Source organism: Sus scrofa, chromosome 3, assembly GCF_054392235.1.
Source record: "Sus scrofa isolate SSC_HxYL_T2T_F1_AM1 chromosome 3, Sscrofa_HxYL_maternal_Yorkshire_Landrace_v2.0, whole genome shotgun sequence".
NCBI lineage: Eukaryota > Metazoa > Chordata > Mammalia > Artiodactyla > Suidae > Sus > Sus scrofa.
The window spans coordinates 129440001-129459851 of NC_139385.1; the positions used below are offsets into that span (position 1 = coordinate 129440001).

At 38.4% G+C, this 19851-nt stretch overlaps 1 long non-coding RNA gene across 2 annotated transcripts in view; it reads right to left on the reverse strand.

Annotated features, from left to right (window-relative positions):
- The window catches only part of LOC110260049 (uncharacterized), a 38986-nt gene that overhangs the window by 8444 nt on the left and 10691 nt on the right, over positions 1-19851 (reverse strand). Inside the window, exons 2-3 of one of the 2 annotated variants that reach the window (XR_002342829.2) lie at positions 1270-1355; positions 620-1176 (exon numbers count right to left, since the gene is read on the reverse strand). This is a non-coding gene — a long non-coding RNA (uncharacterized LOC110260049). Of the gene's footprint in view, positions 1177-1269; positions 1356-19851 lie in introns of both variants that reach the window. The other variant, XR_014842496.1, reaches the window with a different exon arrangement.

Here is a 19851-nt window from a genome sequence, read left to right on the forward strand (position 1 = left end):
GCTTGTTATTTTTTTATCTGTGTTCTCCACTAGACAGTGAATTTCTCAAGAACTAAAACATTATGGGCGTTTGTGTGGTTTTCAGTTTTCAAGGGCCTCTTATCAGAGTTTCTAAGGCAGGCAAGCTTTCCCATGACTACTGAGTAGCGTTTCATTTTCAGGTGTTTCACAGGTCAGCTGGCTCCTTCCCAGATTAGGTAACTCAAAGGTTAACGCCATACCAGGACTCTGCTCTAAGACCTTGTGGTTAAGTCAGATTGTAATCCACTGGGTTTCACTAGTATCTGGGCTGGGCTCCAAAACTGACGCTTTTTACAAAATTGCTCACTAGAGTGGGTTTAGTGTCATTATACTGGCTTCAGGTCAGATGTTTCTCAGATGGCATTGTCACGTGGACTTTGGACATTTGAACTGCATCCCCCAGTTTGACACCCAAAAGAGTTTTATCTGTTATTTTAGCCATGTTTAGGGGAGATGCTTAAGAAACAGATTGCTCAGTGACACCACAGGGCCTGAAAGAATTCGAGCACCTCCCTATTGCCTATCTTCGTGGGAGGGGTCTCTGGGGGGAGGGTAATATAGCCATTGAAGATTCTGATTCATCTCCCAAATCACATACCCAAATCTCAGATATGGAATCAAATTTTCTTTTTCTTCCTTGTATGTTTCAGACTATCACACTTTATCCCAGATTGTGTCTTCTTTTTTGTTTGTTTGAACTTATTCTATTTCTCTGAGTGGAACTCTTCAGTTGCAACAACACAATAGATTGTCTGGAAAAGTAATGTGTTTTCACCATATCTTTGGGTTATGATCTTTTCATTTATACCACTGAAGTAAAAGTTACACGAAGACACAGTTTCTTTTTTCCAGGCTGCCTGTGTGGGTGCAGACACTGTATCAGTTTCAAAAGAGAGCAATAAGTAAAGCCCGTGAGTGTCCTTGCACAGCAGCAGCTCATGTGAGCCAGTCTTTATCTCCAGAGCTGTAGGAATTCCTCCCGCCTCTGCTGCTGAGCCTCCTGGGATTACACCCGAGCAGAGAGACACGCAGCATCTGTATTTCAAGGGAATAAACATAGATGGACTTTGGAGTGAAAAAAAAAAAATAGTACTTGTCGAAACCTTTGCCCAGAGTTATGAATCTGTGCGCCACGTGGCAGGGATGGCTCTGACTCTGGAACGGAGAACAAAGAGCATTTTAGTTAGTCACACTCAGGACAACACCGAAGAGGCAGAAATCGCAGGAGTGTTAATAACAGGAACACACCTCCAGCCCCTTCCCCTCCTGGAGGACCAGCTGCCTTTTCTTCAGCTCCTCAAGTTGAGATTTCTTGGAGCATTCCAGCTCACAATCTGCGGTTTAAAACAATAAAAGTAGTATCAAAATCATCCCCCCATTTTGAATGATGATCCATTTTTAATGATGATGAGTTTAGAGCTTTCATGGAATCATAAAACTTCAACGTAGCCGAGAACCTGGAAGTCGTGTTGCCCTTCAGTGTTGAGGGGAGAGAGTGCCTAAGATCCAGCATCACAAAGCCTCTCACAGGTGCAGCAAGTCCCAGGACACCTGGTGAGATTCCTCAAAATATTTATCTGGTTCATAAATACAATAAATTTTCATTGTAGAAAAAATTTTAATTATATAAAAGTATTTTAAAACACATGCATAATCCCACTACATTTTGTTCATCATGCTTTTTTGTTGTTACAGATATAATTATGTTAAATCTTACAGAATAAAAAAAGAAAAATGTGGATTTCTACTTTTGAAGTTTAAATCCTGAATGTTGCCACTTACTACATAAAACATCAAAGCACACATGGACAGGGACCTTGTTCAAGATAAGCAGTATATTACAATAGGGTGTGAAAAAATAGTGGAATCAAGCCAGCTCCCGGAGAGTATGCTCAGCATGACATTCTCTCTGAAGATCCTGGCAGGGCTGAGAAAATCCTTCACTCCTAATTGCTCAAATCCTACTGTCATCACTTGCCAGGCACAGCCCATCACCAGTGGAAGGATTCCGAGCTGAGTGATATTACCCCTGAATTCTTATCATAGGCACTAGAATTCAGTCAATTGAATTTGAGAGAAAGCAATCTAGGGTGGGTGAAGACAGAGTGACTCAGGTTTTTGGATTTGTGCTGATCTTGCGCTGATGAGGGCTGCCCACAAAGCCTCCCACTGCCCTGAAGAGGTAAAGAAACAGATCTTTGGAGGGCAGTTTCTAATGCTATGTGAAGTTATCTGGGCTTAGAAGGGAGTTCTGCCAAGAATGAGGATCGGCTTAAGCACTAAACCTAGTTCTTTTGACCTTAAGTCCATTTATTTATTGAGAGGATACCTAGTTTGGAGGAATCTTTAGTTGTGCTCTAAACTCTTCCAACGAGTCATCTGGAGGCAGGTCTACCTGCAAATAATCCCTCCCTGGATATGGGATAAATGGGTCCACCCCTACCTTTTCACCCTGTTTTGGGGGGAGGGTTGTCTTTTGTCTTTTGTGGGCTGCACCCTCGGCATATGGAGGTTCCCAGGCTAGGGGTCTAATTAGAGCTCTAGCCACCAGCCTACACCACGGCCGCAGCAATGCCAGAGCCGAGCCGCGTCTGCAACCTGCACCACAGCTCATGGCAATGCCTGATCCTTAACCCACTGAGCGAGGCCAGGGATTGAACCCACAACCTCCTAGTTCCTAGTCGGACTTGCCTCCACTGCACCACAGTGGGAACTCCTTCACCTTGTTTTTTCATTGCATTCTTCAGTTTCCAACTGTGAAATGTAAAAGAAAAAAAATGGCCCCTGTCCTGGCTTAAGTTTTGTTATCCACACAATCACAGCTTTGGCTGGATGGACTCATTTCTGAGTACCCTCCCCCGCTGTGTGTTCTCTGCTCTGTAGTTCTAAAAACTAAATATCCTGTCTTAGACAGGACCAGTGTGGCCACTACTCCAGATCAGCAGTGCTGGCCTGAAAAAGTTGGGCTATTTGCTAGAGCAATGCTTCTACGATTGCCCCACTAAACCCAGTTATTCACTTGTCAATTACAGTGTCAGAAAGGCCCCCAACAAAGGGATTCAAATAATAGGAAAGGAAAGAAAGAGGATGTGGGTGAGAGGCAGCACTTCTGCTATAAAAAGATAAAAATAAGAAATTTTTTAAGTCTCAGATGCACATTAATTAACTAATTACCACTTTTGTTTGCATAGTGCATTACCTTAATTTTTTAAGAAGCATTTTAAAAAATGATTTCTAGACTAGTTTCTCCTTAAATGTCAATATTCTCCTGGAAGTGGCTTTAAAGCGCTTGGAATGGATGGTACTTTTCGAAAAGATTTATCATTTAGCTCTCTAACTGTGAGGTGGGAACTTTTAATTTTTCCTTTTGAATAAAGAAGTAAAAACACGTGGATATTAAACACTTCAAGGAAGCACAATTAGTCTTTCTTAGAGGGTCATTAAAAGGTGCACAATTTGCAGTTCTGTAGGAGAAGGGACTTCCCAGCTTGAGTGAAATCACACAGATGTCTAAATACCCTGCCAACTGCAGCTCTAAGGCAGAGAGCTGAGAGTGGCAGCATCTAGACATATACCCAGATCATTTTATTTGTCCCACTGGGTAGCTTTCTTTTAGGGTTACTGTCTTAAACCAGCCACCTTGTCCCTTCGTTATGCTGCAGCACTGAAAACCCATAAAGGTTGGAAATTGAAGTGGTCCCCTTTCATCTCAGGCCAAAATTGCAACTCTTTCACATCTCCCTGGGGAGCAAAGTAAAAAACAGTGATATAGAAAGCTAACTGCCCAAGAAGTGGCTCAGGACCCCAGGCTCATCTCTGACCTCTCTCCTGAGGCCTTGGTTAACTCTAAGGGTATGAAATGGAACTGAGAGGACCTGCATTGTCCAGATATCAGGGATGAAAGGCTCAAGTAAAACGAGGCCCTGACACCAAAGAACAACTTTCTTGAGTAGTACAAATCCATTCAGGAGAATCTTTGTTAGACAATCAGAGAACTCCAAGAAACTCTGAAGTCATTCTGTTTATCCCCTGCTTTCAAATAATTAACAAGGATTCGATGAATTACTTCTTGCACCCTCAGGCATGACCTGGGATGGAATCTAAACCATAGTTTTTTAAGACCTCAATTATCTCAGAATACCCCTTGGTAATCTTTCCCAGTGTTGGGAAGCATTTTCCCAACAACTAACCCTCTTTTCCCCAACTCAGCCATTTTTATCCCATTCCAACTTGAACTCCAGGAATCCAGCATCAGCTACCCAGTTAATATCCAGCCTAACTCACACCTGCTGCTTACTTAGGCATTTTATTTTCTTTGATACCTTAGAAGATATGGGAAAACATCAAGTATCCTTTTCTGGAAATTTTTCTCTATGTTGTGATTCAGAGTGACAGAGCATGTAGGGAAGAACCTCAAAGAATGTGGACTGTTTAATTCTCCCAACAGGAGACGATCAGGAATAGAGTTACATATTTGACTTTTCCATTGATTAGCTCTGTGGTCTTGGACAAGTAGTGTGACACCCCTATGCTTTCATTTCTTCTTTCATAATATTGTAACATTTAAAAGTGGTAATGAATGCAAAAAAAATTTTTGTCAACTGTCAAGTATAACACAGGTGCCAGACAGAGTAAAAACTGTTCATTTGTCATGAAAATCAAGTCAGAAAAACTATGGTAAAATAAGTATTGGAAGGATGTAGAGGAATTGAAACTCTTGTACGTTGCTCATGGGAGTATAAAATGGCACACTACTGTGGAAAGTAGTAGAGTGATTCCTCAAAAACAAAACAAACAAACAAAACAGAAACACCATATGATCTAACAATTCCACTGCTGGATATATACCCAAAAAATATGAGCGGGATTCAAACAGACACTGCCATATCAGTATTCATAGCGACACTATTAATAGTAGCCAAAATGAAGAAGCAACCCAAAGGTCCATCCCTGGGTGAATAGAAAAACAAAACGTGGCATATACACATAATGGACTATCATTCAGTCTGAAAAATAAATGAAGTTCTGACACACACTACAACATGGAAGAACTTTGATCACATTATGTGCAAACAAGCCAGACACGCCAGACACAAAAGAACAAAAATTGCATAATCGATTATAATTATATAAGTGTAGTCACACTCATAGAAACAAAGTTGATAGTTATTGCTAGGGGTTGGGGGGGAGAAAAAGAAGTTATGGCCTTACTGGTACAGAATTTCAATTTGGAATAATAAAAAAAAATATCTGGAGGTGGATGATGGTGAGAGTCTCATAGTAATGTAAATGTACTTAAGACCACATAACTATACACTTTAAAAATAGTTAAAGTGGTAAATTTTATGTCGTGTACATTTATCACAATGAAAGCAAAAGAGAAGATAATAGTCACTACACGGTCCCTACTTGGTAAAGGATATAGGGAATGTGAACACAAAAGAAAAGATATGGTAGTTAGATTTTGTTGGAAAAATTGGACAGTACAGAAAATGATCCAGACTAATATATCACTCTGTGGTTCAAAGCTTCTTAAGAGATGGGAGGAGGCGGTAGTGGGCCTGCTGGATTGGACTGACTAGTGAAGGCTGGCTCCATGGATGCGCAGACCTAGACTGGACATAGATCTTTGAATGGGTGCAGTCAAGGCTAATCACTTCTAGGTTTAGGAAGCATTTTCCCAACAACTAACCCTCTTTTCCCCAACTCAGCCATTTTTATCCCATTCCAACCTGAAATCCAGGAATCCAGTATAATACTGATCCATTGGCATTTTACACTGAGCAGTGCCTTCCTACCAAGACACTACCCAAGAGCTAAAGACAGGCATTAAGCACTGTTTTCTTTTTTTTTTTCTTTCTTTTTTCTTTTTTTTTTTTTTCTTTTTTTCTTTTTAGGGCTGGATCCAAGGCATATGGAAGTTCCCAAGCTAGGGGTCTAAAAGGAGCTGTAGCTGCTGGCCACAGCCACAGCCACAACCACTCGGGATCCCAGCCAGGTCTGAGACCTATGTCACAGCTCATGGCAATGCCAGATCCTTAACCCACTGAGTGAGGCCAGGAATTGAACCCTTGTCCTCATGAATACTAACTGGGTTCATTTCCACTGCACACAACAGGAACTCCCAGAATTGTTTTTTCTTAAATTGATGTGTAGTTTATTTACAATATTATGTTAGTTTCACTGTGTTCGGCAAAGTGATTTAGTTATATATTTTTTTCAGATTATTTTCCATTATAGGTAGTTACAGGATATTGAATGTAATTCCTTGTGATATACAAAAAATCCTAATTACTTATCTATTTTATGTATAGCTATTTGTATCTGTTAATCCCATACTCCTAATTTATCCTTCCCCACCCTCCTTTTCCCTTTGGTAACCATAAGTTTGTTTTCTATGTCTGTGAATCTGTTTCTGTTTTATATATATATTCATTTGTATTATTTTTTAGATTCAACATATAAGTATGATATTCTCTAGGTCCACTGATGTTGCTGCAAATGACAGTATTTCATTTTCATTTTTACAGCCAACTAATATTCCGTTATACATGTATGTATATGTGTATTAATAGGACATGGGATATGTGGTATATGTATCTATGTGTGTGTGTATCATATCTTTTTTAAACCAATCATCTATTGATGGACATTTAGGTTGCTTCCATGTCTTGGCTATTGGAAAGAGCACTGCTTTGAACATTAGGGTGCATGTATCTTTTCCATTTAGAGTTTTAATCTTTTCTGGATATATGCCCAGCAGTGGTATTGCTGGATCATATGGTAACTCTATTTTTAGTTTTCTAAGGAACTTCTGTACTATATTCCATAGTGGCCACACCAATTTATCTTCCTACCAGCAGTGTGGGAGGGTTCCCTTTTCCCCAGCATTTATTATTTGTATCCTTTTTATGGTAGCCATTTTGACCAGTGTGAGGTAATACCTCATTGTGGTTTTGATTTGCATTTCTCTAAAAATTATCAATGTTGAGCATCTTTTCATGTGCTTGATAGGTATCTGTATGTCTTCTTTGGATAAATGTCTATTCATATTTTCTGTCCTTTTATCAGGTTATTTTTTTGTTATTAAGTTGTATGAATTGTTTGTATATTTCAGAAATTAAGTGCTTTTTGGTGGCATCATTTGCAAATATCTTCTCCCAGTCCATGGGTTGTCTTTTCATTAGTTTATGGTTTTCTGTACTGTGTAAAAGCTTTTAAGTTTGATTAGGTCCCATTGGTTTATTTTTGCTTTTGTTTCTTTTACTTTGGGAGACTGATCTGAGAAAATATTGCTAGAATTTATGTCTGAGAACATTTGCCTATATTCTCATCTAGGAGTTTTGTGGTATCATGTTATATATTTAGGTATTTAAACCATTTGAGTTTATTTTTGTATATAGTTTGAGGGAGTATTCTAATGTCATTGATTTACATGTAGCTGTCCAGCTTTCTCAACAAAAGAAGAGACTTTCTTTTCTCTATTGTATATTCTTGCCTCCTCTGTCATAGATTAATTGACCGTAGATGTGTCAGTTTATTTCTGGGCTCTCTATTCTGTTCCACTGATCTATATGTCTGTTTTCATGCCAATACCAGGCTGTTTTGATTATTGTAGCTTTGGAGTATTGTCTGAAATAGAGATAGGCATTCTTCAATGTCTTTTGGAAACTAGAAACTGAGAGGCATGGCATAGAGAAAACCAAAAGGCTGAGCATTGATTGACATATTATCTGGGGTTGGCTGAGAGAAGCAAGAGCAAATCATTAATGTTATCAGATACTTACAGTTTAATTCCAGTACAGAGGCACCACATTGTTGCTATAAGTACAATCTTTTCAGTATACCAACAACAACAACAACAAAAAAGTGCTTTGGTTTGATGATGATGGAAAGAAGTGATAGTGGTGAATTTTATGGAGTGGTGGCATCAGGCTGAGAGATGTAATGGAAAGAGCATGACTTTGGTATCAGACAAATCTGGATTCAGATTGCAGTTCTGCCACTTAGTACCTTGTGAATTTGAACTGTTATTTCACTTCTCTTAGTTGCTTATGTGACGTGTAATGATACTACATCACCAGGTTTAGGGTAAAATTATGACAATTTATATAATGCCCCTTAAACATAAAGGGCACTTTAATAATGAGAAGAAAATCAGAAAAATTTCAGTAGAAGTACCTGTGATTGCTTCTAGCTTATAAGAAAAATAGCTAACTTTCAAGGGCTAACATTTTCTCTGGGAATGTTCCAATAATGTTACATTTTGAACTCTTAATTCTCAGGAAAATCCTATCAGGTAGGTAGTGTGGTTATCCTCACTTCACATTTGAGGCAGCTGAAGCCCAGAGAGGTTAAGATACTTGCCTAATGTCACAGAGCTAATAAATATTGGCACCAAGTCTGTGTTATGAACTGTGATAATACAGAGCAGAAGTGATATTAGATAGCCTCCTAAGGAATGATTTCTAATGTCATTGATTTACATGATTTCTAATGTCATTGATGTTTATGTAGTTACATAAAAATATGTAACTTTGGTTTTTTGGAGATTTTTTTTGTATTTTTGTCTTTTTTTAGGGCCGCACCCATGGCACATGGAGGTTCCCAGGCTAGGGGTCTAATCAGAGCCACAGCTGCCGGCCTCCGCCAGAAGCCCAGCAACTCAGGATCCAAGCTGCATCTGTGACCTACAGCACAGCTCCTGGCAATGCCGGATCCTTAACCCACTGAGCGAAGCCAGGGATCGAACCTGCATCCTTATGGATCCTACTCAGGTTCACTAACTGCTGAGTCATGATGGAAACTTCAAAATATGTAACTTTGATTTTAATGATGAGATGTTTAGAGAAAACAAAAGAAAATGCATCTTTAAATCCCTATAGCAAATCACATAAAGGTTATTTTATGGTCATAGTAAGTTTCTATTCAGCAACTAATTCCAAAGATAAAGATAATCAAGACATATAAATCACCATGTCATATTAATAATTCATTTTCACATGAAGCCATAAAAATATTAAAGGCAGACATATGCCTTTTATTGCTTAAGCTCTCGTATTTTTTTATACTTTTAGAATTCAAAAGTTTTAATATGGGTAAGTTCAATATGTACATTTTTCCAATTAGTATTGAAAAAGAAATAAATTACCTATAAGGATTCAAGTCCCTTTTTACTCTCAGTAAGACTAAAAGTCTAAAAGACTTGCATGGGTAAAGTGGTACCTCAAGAATACCAAATACATTATATAGAGGAATGTGGGCTTGCCTTGGTTGCTTACTCACTTAATATAAGTTGGAAAATTATGGCCCAGAAAACTCCAAAATGGAAGGATATTCTGCTTGTAAGTGATTTGCATGAGGGACATGATTTCATTTCCTACTACAGAAGTCATGAATTAACAGATGACTAGGAAATTAATACAACAAGGATATTATGAATTAGAATTTGTGGAATATAGGAAACATCATAGCCCCAAATATCTTTCAAATTAAACAAACAAATGAAAAACGAATTCTCCTTATCTTCCTCTTCAAATATGCATAAGCCCAACTTCTCTCCTAAAAACAACGAAATTCTCAACTGAAGGCAGAGCAATCTCCACTCAAATGGATCACAAACCTTAAAAAAGATATCCTACTCCAGAAGGCAAAGAGGAGGACACATCCAGAGGTAGGAGCGGTGATTTCATGATACAAACAACCCCATACCTCCCAGGTGGGAAGCCCCACAGACTGGAAACTGGTTCACAGAGAATCACCTACAGGAGTGAAGTTCTGAGCCACACAACAAACTCTCACTTGTGGGGATCTGGCACTGGGAGAAAGAGCCCCTGGAGCATCTGGCATTGAAGGCCAGTGAGGCTTGTGTGCAGGAGCTTCACAGGACTGGGGTAAACAGAGACCCCATTCTTAAAAGGTGCACACGGACTTTCATGTGCACTGGGTACCAGGGCAGAGCAAGGTCTCCATAGGAATCTGAGTCAAACCTAACAGTAGTTCTTGGAGGACATCCTGGGAAAACAGGGGTGAATGTGGCTTGTTGTGAGGGAAGGACATTGAAAGCAAAGCTCTTAGGAATAGTCAGCAGCCATGCCTTTCTCTGGAGGTGGCCACTTAGGGAAAATCTGGCCCCACACTTCTGTCAGCACTGAGAAGCCCCAGGCCAAACAACAATCCAGGTGGGATCACAGCTCCACCCCTCAGTAAACAGGCTACCTAAAGACCCCTTAGGCACACAGCTGCCTCTAATCCCATCCAGAGACTAAGCCCCACCCACCAGAGGAATTAGAATCAGCTCCTCCTACCTGGGGGCAGGCATCAGCCCCTCCCATCAGGAAGCCTACAGCAAGCCCCCCCCATACTGACTTTAGCCACAAGGGGTGCAGACACCAGAAGTAAGAGAAGCTACAACTCTATTATCTGTAAGAAGGTCACCACACCAAAAACCTATAAAAATGAAAAGGCAGAGGACTATAACTCAGATGAGGGAGAAAGGAAAAACCCCAGAAAATCAGCTAAGCGATGAGGATATTCTCAGCCTCCAGGAAAAAGACTTTAGACTGTTGAATGCTGAAGATGATGCAAGACATTGGAAATAAACTGGAGGCAAAGATGGATAACTTATAGGAAACACTGACCAAAGAGATACGAGATATCAAAATTAAACAAGAAGAGATGCAAAATACAATAACTGAAATAAAAAATTCGCTAGAAGCAGCTAACAGCAGAATACAGGAGGCAGAAGAATGAATAAGAAAGGTGGAGGACAGATTAGTAGAAATTACAGGTATGGAACAGAAAAGAGAAAAAAGATTGAAAACAAATGAAAAGAGCCTCAGAGAACTGTGGGACAATGTGAAACGCACCAACATCCGTATGATAGGGGTGCCAGAAGGAGAAGAGAGAGAGAAGGAGACAAAAAATATTCCAAGAGATAATAGCCAAAAACTTCCCCAATATGGGAAAGGAACCACTCACTCAAATCCAGGAAGCGCAGTGAGTACCATATAAAATAAACCCAAGGAGGAATACACCAAGACCCATATTAATCAAACTGACCAAAATTAAAGACAAAGAGAAAATCTTGAAAGCAGCTAGGGAAAAGAAACAAATAACATACAAGAGAACCCCAATAAGGTTATCAGCAGAAACTCTGCAGGCCAGAAGGGAGTGGCATGATATACTTAACTTGATGAAAGGAAAAAACCTCCAACCAAGATTACTTTACCCAGCAAGGCTCTCATTCAGATTTGAAGGAGAAATCAAAACCTTCACAGATAAGCAAAGGCTGAGAGAATTCAGCAACACTAAACCAGCCTTACAACAAATACTAAAGGAACTTCTCTAGGCAGAAGAGAAAAGACATCAACAGGAAACAAAAATTCCACAAATGACAAGCCTCACCAGTAAAGATACCAGTAAAGATACAGTAAAGATACTAAATCATCCATACAAAGATACACCACCAAAATCTGAAATCATGAGAAGAGGTGGGTACAAATGCAGGACACTGGAGATGAACTTGCAATTAAGAGAACAACAACTTAAATCAATCTCATGTACATATAGACTCATATCAAATCTTCAAAATACCTGCAAACCAAAAATCTACAATTGATACACAAACAAAGAAAAATCAACTCAAATACAACAAAAAGATAGTTATCAAACTAGAAGAGGAGAGAACAAGAGAAGAAGGAAAGAAAAAAGAGCAACAAAAACAAATCCAAAGCAGTTAGTAAAATGGCAATAAGAACATACATATCAATAATTACTTTAAATGTTAATGGTCTAAACGCCCCAACCAAAGACATAGACTGGCTTAATGGATGCAAAAACAAGACCCATATATATATGCTGTCTTCAAGAGACCCACTTCACTTCTCGGGACACATACAAATTGAAAGGGAGAGGATCGAAGAAAATATTTCATGCAGATGGGGATCAAAAGAAAGCTGGAGTAGCAATACTTATATCAGACAAAATAGACTTTAAAATGAAGAATATTTTAAGGGACAAAGAGGGACATTACATAATGATCAAAGGATCAATCCAAGAAGAAGATATAACAATTTTAAATATCTGCACACCCAACATAGATTCACCAAAATATATAAGGCAACTGCTAACAACCTTAAAAAGACAGATCAACAATAACACAATCATAGTGGGGGACTTTCACACCCCACTTACAGCAATGGATAGATCAACCAGACAGAAAATCAATAAGGAAATACAGGCCCTGAATGAAGCATTAAACCAGATGGATTTAATAGATATTTATAGAACATTCCATCACAAAGCAACAGAATACACATTCTTCTCAAGTGCACATGGAACATTCTCTAAGATTGATCACATCCTGGGCTATAAATCCAACCTCGGTTACTTTAAGAAAATTGAAATCATGTCAAGCATCTTTTCCAACCACAACGCTATACGACTGGAAATCAACAACAAGAAAAAATCTGCAAAAAACACAAACACTGGAGACTCAACAACATGCTACTAAACAACTAATGGATCACTGAAGAAATCAAAGAGATGAAAAAATACCTAGAAGCAAATGACAATGAAGATATGACACTCCAAAACCTATGGGATGCAGCAAAAGCCGTTCTAAGAGGAATGTTTATAGCAATACAAGCCCACCTCGGGAAACAAGAAAAAGCTCAAATAAACAAGCTAACTTTACATCTAAAGCAGCTCAAGAGAGAAGAACAGACAAGACCTAAAGTTAGTAGAAGAAATCATAAAGATCACAGCAGAAATCAATGAAATAGAAACAAAGAAAACCATAGAAAAGATCACTGAAATGAAAAGCTGGTTCTTTGAAAAGTTCAACATAATGGATAAACCCTTTGCCAGACTTATCAAGCAAAAAAGAGAGAGGACTCAAATCAATAAAATTAGAAATGAAAAAGGAGAAGTAACAATGGACATCACAGAAATACAAAGGCTCATAAGAGACTACTATATGCCAATAAAATGAAAAACCTAGAAGAAATGGACAAATTCTTAGAAAAGTACAATCTTCCAAGACTAAACCAAGATGAAATAGAAAAGAGGAATGGACCCATCACAAGAACTGAAATTGAAACTGTGATTTAAAAACTTCCAACAAACAAAAGTCCAGGACCAGATGGCTTCATAGGCGAATTCTATCAAACATTTAGAGAAGAGCCAACACCTCTCCTTCTGAAACTATTTCAAAAACTTGCAGAAAAACTCCAAAACTCATTCTATGAGGCCACCATCACCCTGATACCAAAACTAAAGATACCACAAAGAAAGAAAACTACAGGCTAATTTCACTGATGAACATTGATGCAAAAATCCTCAACAAAATACTAGCAAACCACATCCAACAATACATTAAAAGGATTGTACATCATGATCAAGTGGGATTTATCCCAGGGATGCAAGGGTTCTTCAGTATCCACAAACAAATGAAAACCTCAAGATATTACAAAAAGGACAGTAAAATAAAACCAAGGAAAGTTAAAGGAAGGAATTTATAAAGATAAAAGCAAAAATAAATTAGAAAGTGTTAAAATGTTAAAACTCAAAAATTCTTTGAAAGTACAAACAACTTTAGAAACTCTAACCAAGAATAGTCCACAGCAGACATTTTAAAGGGGATATAACCAATGATATGGAAAAACTGAAATCTGAATAAAAAGGATGAATTTAGGATTTCCCACTGTAGCACAATGGGTTAAGAATCCAAATGCAGTGGCTTGAGTCACTGGAGAGGTGTGGGTTCAGTCCCTGGCTTGGCACAGTGGGTTAAAGGAGCTGCCATTGCCACAGCTGCAGCATAGGTTGCAGCTGCAGCTCAGATTCAATCCCTGGCCCAGGAATTTCCATATGCTGTGGGTGAGGCCATAAAAAAAAGGATACATTTATAAGAAAATTGAAATTATCAAAATTGATTCAAGAAGATATGGAAAACATGAGTAGGACAATAACCATAGAGGAAATCAGAACCATAGTTTAAAAAAAATGTATTTCCCAAAAATATACCAGGCCCCAATGACTCATGACATATAAGATATTCAGGAACAAAGAAAAAAGTTGAAAAGCTTCTCAGTTTGTATCTAGCATAAACTCAGTGTCAAAAGTGGACTAATATGGGATTAAAAAAAAGAAAATTACAAGCTAATAAAGTATTTGGAAAAGTTTACACAAATTATAAACAAGTCTAGTCCAGCACTGTTTTAAAAGAATACCATGCCATGGTCTTATTTAAATATAGTTCCATTTTAAGACTCAATTAATATAACAGTTGTAATTTATTACATTTGGAGATTTAAGGATAAGATCTCTATGATACCTGTGATAGACGTCAAAAATAAAAACACGTATTCTTGATTAAAACAAGAAGGTCTCTTGGCAAATTAGGATTGGAGGGCAACTTGCCTAACTGGGTGCAGCATGTCTGCTAGAAACCCGAATCTCCTGTCTCAGTTTGGGCAAATACCAAAGAAGTTTATTCTTCATTTAAGTAATAGTCCAAGGTGAGAGTTTCTGGTTAGCAAGTCACTCTCCTTGCAGTTTTGGATACTCAGAATCCTGCATCTTGTGGCCTCATCTCCTAGAACCTCATCCTCTATAAATCCAGCCTTCAAAAAGGATGGAAGTGTACAGGTGAGGGTTTTTTGCGGGCCTGGCATGAATACTGTTCACATTACACTGGGGAGAACTGAGTCCATGGCTATACCCAACTGTGAGGGAGGAAGGGAGATGGATTCCAGCAGTGTGCTCAGGGAAAGCTGGAAAGTTGTTTCTGTGGACAGTCAGTGCTCTCTGCCACAGTCAGCTTCTCTGGCCACATGTATCTACATTCTCTTCTTCATACTCATCTACTCCCCAAAAGGGATGACCCCAGACCTTATGCAGTAACTGCATTCATCTCAAAGTTTAAGCATTCTGAGTGCTGCACAATCCAATCCATCAAATACTTCAAATCAAATATGTGGGTCTTTATGATCTGATGACCTATGAAATGCTAACTGCTCTTGCACACCCGCCCACCAACACAAGTTAGTGGAGCACAAGAGGACAATAGCAATAAAATCTTCCATATGGAAAAGGGAGAGTGGGATACACACCAAATCTCAGACCAAACACAAAATGAAATTCCTCTTGGATCCATATCTAAACTTGAAATATCTAATCACAAAAGACTGAACTATGAAATATTAAAAAGCACTCATGGCTCAGAAGTAATGAATCCTATTATTATGATGCAGGTTTGATCCCCAGCCTCACTCAACATGTTAAATATGCGATGTTGCCAGGAGCTCTGGTGTAGGTCACAGATGGGACTTGGATCCTGTGTTGCTGTGGCTGTGGTATAGGCCAGTAGCTGCAGCTCCAGTTCAACCCCTAGCCCGAGTACTTCCATATGCTGCAGATGCAGTCCTAAAAAGACAAGTAAATAAAATAAATAAATAAATAAGAAGCACTCTGTAGTAAAATGTTTCATTTATGGATTAGGAAGACCTCTTGGGCATGACACAACATCCAGAAATCCTAAAGTAAAAAATGGACAGATTTGTTCTCATAAAAATGTAAAATATCTGTATCTCAGAAGGTATCTTAAACAAAAGTAAATATGTATTCAATAAATATTTATAGCATGGCTAACAGTTGGTTGATGTCTCTAATATCAATAGGAAAAAGACAACCCAAAATAAAAAGAGGCTTTTGCCTTGCAAATGGGAAACCAATTGCACAGAGCAATTTTCTCTCCTTCCCCAATCCCCTCTATCCTTCTACTCTAAGCCTTAGATTTCTTTTTTGAGTATGGGAATACATACTTTGGTAAATCCAAAGAAAATGTTTGGCTATTCAAAATTATAAGAAATTCCTAAGAGTCTAAAAGAACAAAGGATAAACTTGAAAGGGTAATTGCAGCCTGGAATTTGTGCTGGAGCCCTTTGGAAAGGATGACCACAGAAGATGCGTGCCTAACCAGGAATTCCTCCTGCTTACAGGTGGAAGAAGCCAGGAGTAGAAAAGAGGGATTTGGTGCAAATGACAGGGAAATGTGCTGAGGCACCCACCCTGCTGTGCCACATGCACCCCACTCTCCTCTCCACACATGCAGATCTGTCTTTGGACAGGAGCCATGCTGAAGGAGAGGCAGGATGGGGCGATGCCCAGAGACAATGATTAAGCCCGGGATACCAGACTCTAAACTATCCCATCCAGCATACAACCTGCCTTTTCCTTGTTCTCAGTAGCTATTTCTGACAACAGTAATGAGCATAAACCTCAGTAGCTATTTCTCCACTTCCCTAAATGCTGTCTGAGAGACTGGAAATATAGAGGATACAGGAAGGGATCCAAAGCAAAAGATGAGACCACAGTCCAAAACCACCACATCTGGCATGCAGCCACTATGACAAATAGGTAACAACCCAACAGAAAGACAGCTATGCAAAACTTAACAGAATGATAAGCAAAGGACTTTAAAACAAGTTTGTGTCTTCAGATATAGGATGGCATCACAATAGTGAATCAGGAGCTATTCTCAAACAAACCAAAGACAGACTTTGGAAATAAAAAAATGTAATTATTGAAATAAAAATTTCAGTAGATATAAATAGAAACATGGGCACAGCAGAAAAGGAAATTAGATATCTGGGAAACAGCCCAGGAAGGAAGTAGAAGGTGAGAAAAGATGAAAACTTAAGACATGGAAGACAGTTCTGCAAGTCATAGATAGCATTTACCCAGTACAGAATAATGAGAATAGAAGAGAGACAATATCTGAAGAAATAGTAGGATAGAATTTCTTCCAGCTGAAGAAACATATAAATCCTCAGATTGAAATGGTCCACCAACTATAGAGCAGGATTAGCAATGAGATCCTGCTGTGGAGCACTGGGAACTATGTCTAGTCACTTATGATAGAGCATGATAATGTGAGAAAAAACAATGCATACATGTGTGTGTAACTGGGTCACCATGCTGTACAGTAGGAAATTGACAGAACACTGTAAACCAGCTATAATGGAAAAAAATAAAAATCTTTATATAAAAAAATAAACACAACAGAAATAAAAGGCAATATACAAATGTAATGAAAGTTCAGAACATTAAATTTATAGTCAACAAGCTCTAAGGTTCAAGGGTAAAGACAAATTGCTGAAGCCTCCAAAGAGGGTGAGGAAAAGACTATTCAAAGTAATTATTTTCTTTTTTGTTTTTAGGGCAGCACACATGGCATATGGAAGTTTCCAGGCTAGGGGTCGAGTCAGAGCTACAGGCGACACCACAGCTCACAGCAATGCTGGATTCCCGACCGACCCACTGAGAACCTGCATCCTCATGGTTACTAGTCAGATTCCTCTCAGCTGCACCGCAATGAGAACTCCCCAAAATAATTCTAATCAGATTTAGCATTAGATGTGTCATTAACAATACTGGATGAAAAAAGACTATGGACATTATCTTCGTTTGCTGAAGGAAAAGAAGTTGAAATCTAAATTTCTATATTCGCTCATAACATTGAAAGGTGAGGATGAAGTTAAGTTTTTTTCAAATATCAGGAATTTTAGAGTTTTGATAACCCAATAAAGATCCTCTCCAAAAGCTGAAAGAACTACTAGAGAATATATCCCAAAAAAGTGAATCTAGAACTTTAACAATGAACGGCAGTAGTTAGCAAAAATAATAAAACTATCTATGAGATATGATTATAAAATTATTTTTAAATATTTGTACCAGAATTTCAATATTGTGCCAGAATTTCAGATTACATCAGCATGGGATGTGGGAAGATGGAGGCATGGGTGCTGATGAAGAATTTAGGAAAATAAAAGCATTTTGAACTAAGATTCATCAAGAGGAATCAGTGGATCGTGATTAACTTCAGACACTGTTGGAAAAATAGAAATCTAACCACTTTTGATAAAAACTTAAGTGTAGCCACTAAAAGAATAAAAATAGAATGTATATGATTTTCAAATTAGTATATTTAAAGAGGAACAAATAAAATGCCACTAATCCATGAAAAGACTGAGAAGAAAAAGTGCAAGTATGAAACAGAGGATGGTAAATTGAAAATACAAAATAAGATGGCTGGAATACGTCTGTCAAATATAACAATAAATATGAATTAAGTTTGTTTCATAAAAAGTAAAACAGACTGGATTTTTAAGAACCCAGCTATGTGCAGTTTACTAGAGAAAGCCAAAACTGTGATAACATAAAGTTTGAAAACATACCCCTTGCCAAGTACCAACAGAAAGTTGGCAATAGCACCATCCATATCAGACAAAATAGAATTGAAAGTTGAAAACCTTAAAAGTTCAAAAGAGGACATGTCACAAGGTTAAATAATTCACCAAGAGATAATCTTGAGCTTATATGCCTCTAACATTTTTAAATACATGAAAAATTGGTAAAATCACAAGGAAACATTAGCAAATCCGTATCAGAGAGATCTGTCAAAGCCAGTGTGATTTACTATGAGTAAATATACGTGTTTTTAAATAATATAATTAACAAGTTTATGATAATAGAGATGGAATTCACACCCAATAGAGAATATGCAATACTGAGTTAACTTATCCAAAAATTCATACTATAGAATGCCACAAAAGGAATTACAATATTTTAGAGAGATAGACCACTTAACAAACCCCTGTATATTAAAATATTTTAGAAATTTATAAAATTGAATCCAGACATCTAGATATTTTAAATCACTTCTAAATAATTCTCAGGTTAAAGAGAATGTCAAAATTGTAGTTTCAAATTATTTATAAATTAACAAACATGAAAGCACTTCATATCAGAGCCTATATATTTTGTCCGTGGCTTCAAAAGCATAATACATTAACCTAAGAAGCTAGGAAACAACCCAAATAAGCTCATAGAAGGAAGAAAGAAGAAATAAAAAAAAAGCAGATATGAATGAACTAGCAAACTAATACATCCATTTCTCTGCCTCCTACCTCATTTTTTTTTCTGTCTCTGGTAGCAAAACTCTTCAAAATAATTGCTTATTCTCACTGTCTCCAGCTTTCTCCATTGTTTTTAAAATTCTTCTAAATAGGCTTCTGTCTCCAATAATTCACAAAGCTTATCTTGTGAAGTCCACCATGTGTTTATTTCACTTTAACTTCATTTGACCCAACAGTGGGCTGATCATGTAATTTATTTTACATTCTAGGCTACTTTTGAAAGTAAAAGAGGAGTTCCCGTCGTGGCACAGTGGTTAACGAATCCGACTGGGAACGATGAGGTTGCGGGTTCGGTCCCTGCCCTTGCTCAGTGGGTTAACGATCCGGCGTTGCCGTGAGCTGTGGTGTAGGTTGCAGACGCGGCTCGGATCCCGCGTTGCTGTGGCTCTGGCGTAGGCCGGTGGCTACAGCTCCAATTCAACCCCTAGCCTGGGAACCTCCATATGCTGTGGGAGCAGCCCAAAGAAATAGCAAAAAGACAAAAAAAAAAAAAAAAAAAAAAAGAAAGAAAGTAAAAGAGAGTGCCATTGATTATTACACCTCAAAATAGGCATACATTGGGTCATATGGTCACCTCACCAATTAGCAACATTTAACCCTAGATTAGTGCCTGGCATAGAGTGCATAATACACATACATTGAAAGGATGGAGGGGAGTTCCGGTCGTGGCTCAGCAGAAACAAATCTGACTAGCATCCATGAGGATGCAAGTTCGATCCCTGACCTGGCTCAGTGGGTTAAGGATCCAGGGTTGCCTTGAGCTGTGGTGTGGCCGTGGCATAGGCCAGCAGCTACAGCTCCAATTCCACCCCTAGCCTGGGAACCTCCATATGCTGTGGGGGTGGCC